General features: G+C 45.5%; 1 pseudogene; it reads left to right on the forward strand.

Annotated features, from left to right (window-relative positions):
- The first annotated feature begins 4,820 nt into the window (after nt 1-4,820).
- Nucleotides 4,821-6,701, forward strand: LOC144827446 (uncharacterized; annotated as a pseudogene).
- The last annotated feature ends 5,099 nt before the right edge of the window (nt 6,702-11,800 follow it).

Raw genomic sequence — 11,800 nt, forward strand, 5'->3', positions numbered from 1 at the left:
CAGACTGTTATAAGTGCAGGTGTTGACAATTAAGTGTGGGTGCCGAGCACCAGAAACCACCGGCTCAAATTAAGCACTGCCCGGCTCCAAAAGGAACATTCCAGCCAGAACGGCCAGGTAATCCCTGAACTAAAATATAAGCTGCCCAAGACTAGTTACCCCATACTAGGGGTTCTTCAGTCTGTGTAGTGGTTTCCAGGGGCATAGTTAGCACAGCACCCGTGTCTTGGCATACTTATTGCACTTACAGTGTCGCACTAAAGTATACCATAAAGTGATGGGTAGAATGCTTGAATTAATCTCGGTTGCTGGTAACAACACAGATTCACATTCCAGTCCATCATTATTTTGCACACTGTTTGGAAGGAAAAGTCGTCTGCATGGTAATGGATGCATACCCCTGCCCTGAGTGCCCAACTGTGCTGTTGTCTGGATCCCTAGTGCTGATTTTTGTTGTCATAGGCAATGCGTGTGATCCATGGCATAGGCCTGTTTCACAGACTGTGGTCTTGTTGGACTGGAAGGTGCACCCAAAGCGCTACTCTCATAGTGGTGGAAGGCTGCTGCTAATCAGAACAAGTGCAGTGGTGACAGCATACTGCATAGTGACCAGTAGCAGCGAACAGGACATTTTCAACCTGTGCCACTGGAATTAGCCTACTGGCTCACTCACCTTTGAAAAAGTTCAGCTGTTGTGTGCTTAACTCATCCTTGGCCTACATCAGTTAGATGTAAAGTGCTGTGAAGCGCAGGACTGGTGACTCTGTACTGGATGTTTCTGTGCCTGGGAAGGGTATAGTACAGAGAAAGAGCAATGGTGTGAAGTGTATGCATGGTGAGTGTGTGTACTGGGTGCAGTGCATGCTCAGTGAATGGATGTATGAGTGTATGTGTACCTGCGAGAAATATAATTAGTCAGTCTGGAATTCGGTTAAAACCGAATCTGCCCGACAATACACTACCGGTGTGAAAATCAGCTGACAAGGTTTACCCCAGTGTCACAGATTTACATTGTTATTGCACCACTTGGCCACTTGATGGAGCCAAAGCATTCGAAGAAAAGCTCCAATTTAGGCCGAGAACAAAGCAGTTTGGCATGTGTGTCACCCCCATTAAATTCGGGGAGACACATTGGTTGGCAAGGTTGGTGGGTGGGGCCAGGTCCCATTGAAAATGCTGTCCGCACTTTGTCTGGCCCCACACACCGAAGCACACCGCAGCACATTCCAGTCCCGCACGACGACAAGAAGACGACCAGAGGACGACCGCCAGTACTGCAAGTGCTCTAAGGCCCAGCTGGTAAGTGAAAGTGTGTGTTTTGTCGCACTTTAAAATTGCTACAGAATCGTCAGCTTTGATGCCCCCTGTACCTTACAAGCAGGGGCAGAATAGTGGAGGGAGGACAGGGTTGGCCTTTTGTTAAAACGTGCCTCGGTGTAAATTACAGCGCCGCCTCTGCAGGCTCACCTCCTCATTTTAAATATGTTATTTGATGGGTTCAGCAGGGCCCTGCCGCCCCTCTCACCCCGTGCTGAGCATAACAACCCACGCGCCGATGGAGCAGTCACCAGCGCCACACCAGCGAGTGTTTGTTGCAGGGACTTGGCATGTGTAGAGGGCTAGAGGCGTCATTGTTATTTTTATTTCTTTGTGCATTTGCACTCGCATTAAGGGGTATGATTGCTGGCATGCGGGGACACAAAACGCAGAGGTATCAGAGCGCTTTACATGAGCGCCAGAGTGCAGGGGGCGAAGGCAGACAAGAGAATGGGGAGCCGAGGTGTGAAAGGCCAAAGGGCCAGAGAAACACCAGGCCCCCTGCCTGACTCACGTGGGGGGGGGAGAGGAGCTAATGTGTTTTGGCATCTGTTTAACTGCAGCCGCACCCGAGTACTTCACGGGTCTGTACCATTTTACTTGTTGAGGCTTTCTTGTTTTTCACCCCTTCTTAGAATGGGGAGCGTAGCGCCATCAGACAGTCAATTTTGCACAGTTAAAATGTGCTTCGTGTAAATGAATGTCACGAGGCCAACAGATGCAGCGACTGCACGCATGTCCTTGCTGAAGCCCCAAAGTGTCCCCACTCGTTCATCGTCTTGGTGGTATTAATTAGCCGCTGGGACTCAGGGTTATTATTTTCAGATACGAAAGCTGGGTCCAGTAATGCGAAAACATTTCCTAGCATAAGAGAGCGCACAGGTTTTCTATATGTTGCTTCGAGAAGTTAGTATAAAACAGTCACATTCACATGCTTGATATGTTTGCCTATTTCACAGCTGCATCTTCAAATGCATTAGAGGGCCCCTCCCACACCGTGCAATTGCACAGGCTGGGGCAGAGACAGGAGTGGGTATGGAAAATCAAAGAATAGAGCACTCCATGGCATCCCGAGATTAGTCTCACACAGTGTAAGAGAATGTTGCAGGCGATATACACCTGTGTTCCCCTCATCTTGCCAGTGCAGGTCATTATTATTCGGTAGTGAGGGAGCGCTGCATGCGTGGCATTCCTTGTTTAATAAAAAAAGAGGGGGAAAAGCAAACTCCCCTTGTAGAATGAAGATACGGGTGTAGTTACTAGCAGACTATTGCATCCACTGTATGAGGACTGTGTTTGACCCTATGGCTCAGGTAAATCCCGGCAGGTCCACCCATTCTGACATCCTTCTGAGGTCGATAAATGAGGACCACCATTAAGTTGGCCATCAATAGACTTTTGTGTTTCAGCCAGGGGACACCTTCGGGGGGAAGCGTGCACAAATGCACATGATCGATCCCCTGCATGGTCTCCGTTCCCCCTTCTGTTTAAGGACTGGAACACATACAGAAAGAGCATCTGCCAGACACAGCGCTGCGATAGCAAAGTACGGTCTCAAGCGCTAGGTAAAACACATTGTAGCGAATGTCCAATTCCATTGAGTTCTACATTTTTAAAACAGATCTCCCCCAACTCATGAGAGTTGTGTACCTTGGTTGAAGCAGTGGTGGTGATTGTGTGCAGTGCGCTCTGACCAATCTATTCTGTATTGTTTGCCTTGTATTTCATATTTTGCTGATGTTCGCACTTTCTTAGTGCATTTGCACTCGCATTTAGGGGTATGATTGCTGGCATGCGGGGACACAAAAACGCAGAGGTATCAGAGCGCTTTACATGAGCGCCAGAGTGCAGGGGGCGAAGGCAGACAAGAGAATGGGGAGCCGAGGTGTGAAAGGCCAAAGGGCCAGAGAAACACCAGGCCCCCTGCCTGACTCACGTGGGGGGGAGAGGAGCTAATGTGTTTTGGCGTCTGTTTAACTGCAGCCGCACCCGAGTACTTCACGGGTCTGTACAAGACCATTTTACTTGTTGAGGCTTTCTTGTTTTTCACCCCTTCTTAGAATGGGGAGCTTAGCGCCACCAGACAGTCAATTTTGCACAGTTAAAACGTGCCTCGGTGTAAATTACAGCGCCTCTGCAGGCTCACCTCCTTATTTTAAATGTGTTATTTGATTGGTTCAGCAGGGCCCTGCCGCCCCTCTCACCCCGTGCTGAGCATAACAACCCACGCGCCGATGCAGCAGTCACCAGCGCCACACCAGCGAGTGTTTGTTGCAGGGACTTGGCAACTATATGTAGAGGCGTCATTGTTATTTTTATTTCAGTGCCATGTCCTTGCAGTAAAAAAAAATTTGCTCAGAACAGTCTTTTGATATCCAACTGGGCACTCTGGACTTCTATTTCCTCTACTCGCATTGGGGTCCATGGCAGCCTTGCTCCCACTGCCCGCAGCCCCCCCCCCCCACCCTCGCGCTCCAACAGGTCTCTTATCCAACTGTGGGGTGCAGAAGGTCTCCTCCCACCCGTGAGTCTTCGACAGTGCTCCTGCCCAGCACTGTGTATGTCTCACGCCTCCTTTCCAGTGGCACTGCTAATCACAGAGGGGAGGGTTTTATATAGCGCACACAAAACCCGGAGGTATCAGAGCGCTTTACATGAGCACCATTTGCGATACAACCTCTTCTGACATTGTTTAGTGCAACACAGAGTGCAGGGGGTGAAGACAGACAAGAGAATGGGGAGCTGAGCTGTGAAAGGCCAAAGGCCATAGAAACACCAGGCCCCCTGCCTGACTCACATGGGGGGGGGGAGGAGCTATTGTGTTCTGGCGTCTGTCTTACTGCAATCGCACCTGAGTACTTCACAGGTCTGAACAAGAACATTTTACTTAACAAGGCTTTCTTGATTTCACCCCTTCTTAGAACCCCTGCATCTCCATTCTGCCAATTGCTGGAAGAATCTACCCCTCCATCCCGAAATTTGACTGTAGTTGCGCGTCTGGGAGCTATGTAAGTATATTTACGCCACTGGTCGTTATTACTGTTGAACTGTATTTGAATGTTTCATACTGGACACATATGGATTCAACATTCCCCTTTCATTAAGCTGAACATTCTCCTGACAATAGGTTACCTGACCTGCATCTGTATATACATTGCATTCCTTTGCAATTTTATAAAGCGTGAAATTGCCCTGAGGGCTTTCGACCACCAAGTATTAATCACTTTTAGGCAAGCTGGAGGTTAGCTAATTTGCATACATCCAGAAACTAATTCTTTTTTTTAAAGCATGATGGTTAATAAGCATTTAGGGTACCTAGGATACAGATTTTTAAAGTTTTAAATCAAAAGCTAAAGATAAAATGGATCCTCATGCTATGCCTCAAATATGTGTTCTTCAATTTCACCAATTGGTTGGCAGCCTGTTCAGTGGCATCATTTTCTCAACAGTACACAACCGGTTTCTAAGTGTCTTTTTTTATGATCTACTTTGCGCAGAACAGAATGCCCCGCAGAATAAAGACGGCAGAAGATTATGTGCTGGAAAACAAAGATTTCATGGTTGAAGAAGTGCGTGGGCAAAAGATGTTAATTTGCAGGTTTTGCAGAGTGACTGTCCCAATAGTAAGTGGGAAAACTGCAAGCCGAATTGCTGAACATCTTGTCACCAAGACCCACTTGAAATTGAAAGAGCCACCTAATAGCGACAGCCTTTGCCAGATGTCTCTTGCTGAGACAATGACCCGCATCAAAAGAAAACGTGAGGAAGAAAAGGATGTGGCACATGAATTTGTACGTGCCCTAGTGCAATCTGGAACCAGCTTACACCAAGCTGATGGACCGATTGGGAATCTATTACGCAAGCGTGCACCAGCATTCAAAACATTACCAAAACCAACACAAATGTATGAGAAATACCTACCAGAGGTGTTCCTTGCAGATATTGAACATATTTCAGAGTTACTGCAAGGTGATGTTAAGATCTCTGTTACCATTGATGAAACCCCAGAGATGCGTGGCGACCCAGCAGTGGCAGTGCTAATCACATTTTGTGATGCAAAAAATGGATGGCACAGACGTACCATCATGGCAGATCTGGATGTACTGGCAACATGCAATGCAGTGTCACTTGGAATGCTGCTGCAGAGAGTTCTTACCAAGTTTAGCAAAGATTGGGGAGATATTGTTTGTATTTGCAGCGATTCAGCTACGTATATGAAAAAGTTATGTGATGACCTGTCAAAAGCAATACCTGAGCTAAAGTGTTTCCCTGTGAGAGATCCTTGCCACTTGCTAGATGGTGTGCTGAAAGCAGCATTACAATCTTCTGAGCTGATGAAGAATGCTATTGATTTTGTAGTACATTCAGGCGCACTTTTTCGTTATGCGCGGGAACTCAAACGCAAATATTTCTCATTTTGTGTTTTGTGTGGCAGCAAAGAAAGAGTCATCCCAACTGTGTCATTTAGTAGGTGGTTCTCAGTACTAGAGGCCGTGAATGCAATATTATCTGTGTGGCGACCCCTTACTGAATTTTTGCTTAGTGATGATGCAAAAGGCAAGAAATGTGAGGATCTTCGGGTGCATATTGATAGTGATGTCAAGAAAAGTACACTGTACTGCATCCTTAGATTTTTACAGGAAAACATGACTGCTGTAGTGGACATAATAAAAAAACTAGAGTCAGAAAACACCCTTGTCTACCAAGTGTTCAGTAAAAATTGGTGTTGATGTCAAACATCTCCTCGAGAGTAGGCTAGACGACACTTTTAGTGACTTTGGCACGGCAACATGTTCCCTGTTAGAATGCTTGCCACTTGGGAAGCAAAGAAGTGTTGAAGACCAATTCAGGAAATTTCATTTTACCATGCATGAGAAATGGCTAGCTATGATGCATAGAAATGTCCCTTCACCAACCATGGCGTTTGAAGTCAATGAAGCCTCACTTTGGTACGCTGCACAAGTGTTAGATCCATTCCGTAAAGGGGAATTTTCTCCGGACTTTTCAAAGTACAGCTTCATTTTTGACCGCTTTAATACCTCTGAGGGCATGTGCACCCAGTTCAACGCGTATGTTGCAGAACCTGTCCCAGAGAATGTCAACCTTGAGGTGCACCAGTACTGGCATGGGAAGCTACGTCAGTGGCCAGAGTTGGCAAGTTGTGTACTGGCTGTTTTGGCGTTGCCAGTCTCAAGTGCCAATGTTGAGAGGGCATTTTCACAAATAAAAGTGTACATGGGAAGGAAAGAGAGAGCACGAATGACTAAAGAATCTCTGAAGAAATATTGTATGGTGTACTACAATAAATTTGACTTGTGAAAATGTATTTGGACTTCATATACATGTACATGCACTGTCTATATGCCATGCATCAATGAAGAAAGCCAGCAATAATAAAAGCAAAGCGTTTCATAAACACCGGAAAAACACAGTTTCAGTTGTTTTTTATGGCGCGAAAATTAGAAATCACTGAAAAGCACTGTTTTTTTCAGGTATTGAAATCACTGGAAAACACTGACAAAACACCACCAGAATTTACCCAAAATAGAAACTGAAAACAGGAAAGCCTAAGTATAATACAGGAAGGGTAAAGTGGTGTGCAGTGTACACATGGTAAATGTGCGTGCTAGCAGTGTGTGTGCTTGCGAGTGGCACATCATGGCACAATACTGAAAGGCTACGGTACTGAGCGATGTGCACAGAGTGAATGTGTGTGCTGAATGTATGGGTGGCACAATACATGAACGTAACAGTACTGGACACTGTGTGTGCTGTGTATATAAACTGCAAGTGTGCCTGCAATGCAGTGCTAGATCACAAGAAAAGGGTCCGGACACATCTCAGGTAGGAGAAGGGGCTTATAAGTGAATCATAAAGAGTGGGGCTGGGAGCCTGGGATTAACCTTTGATGCTCATATCACTGTGGCTGAAATTCAAGTGTGAACTCTAGTCAATCCCATGGCCTGTGTTGTGGGACTATCAGCTTCAGAGTCTCCCCTGCTGTGACAGACAGCCTTTCAAGAGGAAGAGGGAGAAGAGAAATGTGTACTTCAGAAGGAGTAGAACCCCAACACAAAACTTCAAAGACCCATACCCTAAATCAAATTTGGTGTCTAATGGACTATGAGAAGAGGAGGTTGAGACCCCAAACATTTGCCATCGCCCAAGAAGCCAGATGGACTGTGTGATGAGGGGAAGCTCTGCAAGACTTTTGCCTGTGACCGGTCTGGGCTCCAAGATCCGCTAATCTCCCTGCTGGGTGAAGGGACATCACCCAGGAAAACTAAGACCACCTGCACTAGAGCCTGACGCTTGCCAAGACCACTGTGCCCTGTGAGGAAGATTAGAGAGTTGGAGGGTGCGAGGTGCCGTTCAGAGCCCAACCAAGTGGATTCCAGGTGTGAGGAGACAGCTGTTGCACCAATCGAGCCTTTGCCCATGTGCACATTTCAGTAGACAACACCTGTATGCCAGGAAAGGGCTGCCATGAAGATAGCCATGAGCAGAGTGGCGTGAATGAAGCTTGTGTAACACAGGTTGTGATGACCCTGTATGCCAAGAGGGGCCGCCGTGATAATATTGGCGGATTAAGAGGGCAAAGCTGTGTGGAGCTTAGTGAAGATGCAGTACGCTAGGGGGGCTGCCATTGTACTGACTACCATGTGGTGAAGGCCGCCGCCTAATTCGGTAGTTTTACAGCAACTGCGTATACTAGGAGGGGCTGCCGATCACAAAGAACGGCACCAGAGAACTGTGAACTGTGTGGCTCATTGGTAACCAACAAGCATTGTGGATTGAGTCGGAGTTGCCCATGTGAACTGAAGAGTGTGCCGTGAGAGCATCGCCAGATCACCGGGACCCCCACTGGGGAAAAAGGAATCCAATACCCCTCCCAGTTGGAGAATTTAAGATTGACTTGCAGGAGTAACTCCTCCGATCACTGTTGGAGCCAGCCACATAAGCTCAGGAAAGATCCCTCATGCATCTGCCTCTTTGGACCAGACTGCAGCAGTGCGAGTGCCCATGGTTGTGGCACCCGCTTTGACACTGCTAGCTTCCTCACTGTTGGAGCAGGAAAGACTGGTTATGGGCCTATGGTGCCTAGGGGGACTCGCTGATAAGGGCACCAAGACACTTTTGACTACTTTGCTAAGAGTCTGAGTGGACTCTTGAGTTAAAACCTACTAGTGACCATTACCAGGAATTGGCCACCAGTGAATAGGGAATAACCCCTGCCACATTACGAAAAGTGGGTGGGATATAGAGTTGCCAGCAGAACACTAAAGTCCCACCCGACCTGCAGAGGAAATGTGTTATTTTCTTATATATGTCATAACATTGCTTTGAATGCATGAAGTTAGAAATAAAATACTTCTTTTAATTATAAAAAAAAGTATTTGACAGGACATTGATTTAGGGGACCATAGCTACCACTTAGAGACAAGTGCAAAAGGGTTACTTGTCCCAGTTGCTCAGTATCCATAGTAGGACATCAGGAGTGAAAGACTTCCATCCTCACGGTTTGGCCCAGTAACCCTTGCATGTCCTGTGGCTCCCTGAAAGGGGTTCTGGCACACACCATGTCACCTCAGTTGAGACCCTGTAATACACAAATCAGTCAAGTTCAATCTTTATTTCGTTGCGTTGCAACATAAAAGATGGCAATAAAAATATAAGCATAACATAATGCAACATATAACAACAATCAACTTACAATTCATTGTATTTAAGGACCCTATTTACAAAATCACATTTCATCATATTTGGTCACACAGTTATAGTTTGAATTTAACACAGAAATTAAATAAATATTTAAAAATGTTAAAAAGCAAGTTAAGAAAACATTAAATTAGTTTATAACAGCCAGGAGTTTAAGATGATACAGCTAACTAGACATAATTCATGAATAAAGAGGTCCAGAGTAAGCAGTTTTTCTTGGTTAAAATGGAATGGTTAGTTTCCGTCTAATAAAATATACGGCCAATAAGAATCTGCTGGTGCCGAACACAATTACTTGGCTAGTGTCCGTGCTTAAGATCCTGCCAGCTTCCCTATGGGAAATGGAACCAATGTTGCGGCACAATGGAGCTATCCATCTTTTCCTTGCCCTACCATAACTAGGGCAGAAAAACAATATGTGAAAAATGTCCTCTCTTTGGTTGTTAGTGCACATGGTGCAAATGTCATTATCTGTCTTCCCCCATCTTTTCTCGGTTACCTTTGTCCTCAGCATTCCATATCTAAATTTTATATACAACGTTTTGGCCAATGGTGGCTGGATTTCATCAAAAAATTGTTCAAAGGATGCCTCATTTTTTACCATAAGGAATTTTTCTGTAAGAGGACCGTGTGTTCTTACGTACACGGAATCATGGCTCACATATGACCAAAAGGACAATTTGACTATTTTCTTGGAGGCTGAATTTAAGGATTCAGGCTCGTTCCAATAATGTGTTAATCCGAGCTTAGTCAACCAAATTTTTACATGTTTGAACCAATAAATTTTACTGTCACTATCGAGCTCAAGGACTTCTTCCAACCCATTTTTGTAGTCAGATAATTCATGGGTTGTCCACAATCTGACCCACAACAATACTGGTCTCAGTATTACATGATAATCTGTATGTTTGATGTTTAGATCAAGGAATAAGGGGATCAAGGGGGTACTGGTGGGAATTTTTAAAAGCCCCCTAATGAATTTATTCTCCAGTATTTCAAAAGTTTTCTTGCATACTGGCCCCCAAATTTCCGCCCCATACAGTGCAGCAGATTGAACCTTGTATCTATAGAGCTCTAATGCTGGGGTGACTGCCTTGTTCACACTTTTATTATATCTCTGTAATATTGGAAAACAGTTTTGTTTGAACACCAATTTTGATTTCTCTAGTTGTGGGCCCCATCCCATTTTCGAGTCAAGCAGGACCCCCAGGTATGTAAAACTTTGCTCGTAATCTAATTTCTGGCCGTTTAACATTAAGTTCCTTTTAAAAGTTTTATGCGGGTTTAGTGCCATATATTTTGGTTTTTTTATATTAATTTCTAATCCTTTTGAGATACAGTACTGTTGGAACCTATCTAGTAAGATCTGTAGACCACGTGGCGTTTGTGATATTAAAATTGTGTCGTCCGCGAAGAGGAGGGACGCAACACGTTCCCCCCCCCAATCTGGGCGAATCATTTTCACAATTTTCCATATAGGCTGCTATGTCGTTTACGTAAAGGGAGAAAAGTGTGGGGGCCAGTACGCATCCCTGGCGCACTCCCCTTTTTATGGGGATTGGATCTGTAAGTTCCCCATTTGGGCCCCACCTAACCTTAGCAAAATTCTCCTGATGCAAGCCCATCACAAGTGCTAGCAATTCGCCTGGTAGTCCTTGTCTATTCAGAGTTTTCCAAAGTGAATCACGAATCAGTCTCTTGACCCTGTTCCAATAGGAACAGTCTATCTAAAATGGCCAGGTCAAGTCTTCTCTGAACCAGAAGATAAGCACCCCAAGACCAGTTTTACCCTGGTTGGGGCTCTTCAGTCGGGTATAGCTTGGTTCAAGTGGCACAGTGAGCATGGGACCCACATAAGAGCGTACCCATTGCACTTAGGGTGTTGCAAGAAAATGACGGACTGAGTTGTGGCCCCAAGTAATAACCAGTGCCTGAGATTAATTCAACCATTCCATCCATCACTTTTGTTTTTCATTGTGACACCTTAAGTGTGACATATGTAAACATCCTTCAGGATGGGTTTCAGCAATTTAGTTTCAAGGTCTTATGCAGATAAAATGCATTAAAGTCTTCTTTTAGCTCGTAAAAACCCCCCTCTTGTCACATACCTCCCATCCAGGCACCAACATACAGGTTAGAGAGGCAAGCGGTTACATTCCAAGTCTACCTCTAACTGGAACTCTATTGAATAGCACTCATTTGAATTAAATTTGTTGAATTTAATGAGCTTGTTGTACAAAAAGACATTGGGCCTGATTTAGACCTTGGTCAATTGGCTCCCGCTATTGCTTTTTCCATGGGCTTCCTGCCAGCTGCCTTGGTGGTCCGCCCCTAGAGGAGGTCATTCTCGCCATAAACTTGAGTGCTGGAGGGAATGTGCCACAGGCCAGATGAGGTTCCAGTTGATGCATTCAAAGCTGTGTGGGAGCTATGGTGTACCATTCTGATCAGGGTACTGAATGCAGCTGTTGAGGGCTTCATTTCCCCATCTTGGGCCACGTCGATCATATTCCCCATCTTTAAGAAGGGGAACAAGTCTGATTCTAAATGCTATTGCCCTATCTTCCTCCTAGATTACTCAGCCAAATTGATGGCTACTGAGATCTCTACTGAGATTGGAGGATTGGGCTGAGAGTAAATACATCGTATCGGAAGGTACAATTTGGGTTTAGGAGACAACAGGGGACTGAAGAGCCTGCTCACAGGCAGGTCGCACCCCTCACCTCCGCTACAGCTCACCTTGGTGAGCACCTCGCCACTGCTG

This window comes from Lissotriton helveticus, chromosome 4_1 (genome assembly GCF_964261635.1).
Source record: "Lissotriton helveticus chromosome 4_1, aLisHel1.1, whole genome shotgun sequence".
NCBI lineage: Eukaryota > Metazoa > Chordata > Amphibia > Caudata > Salamandridae > Lissotriton > Lissotriton helveticus.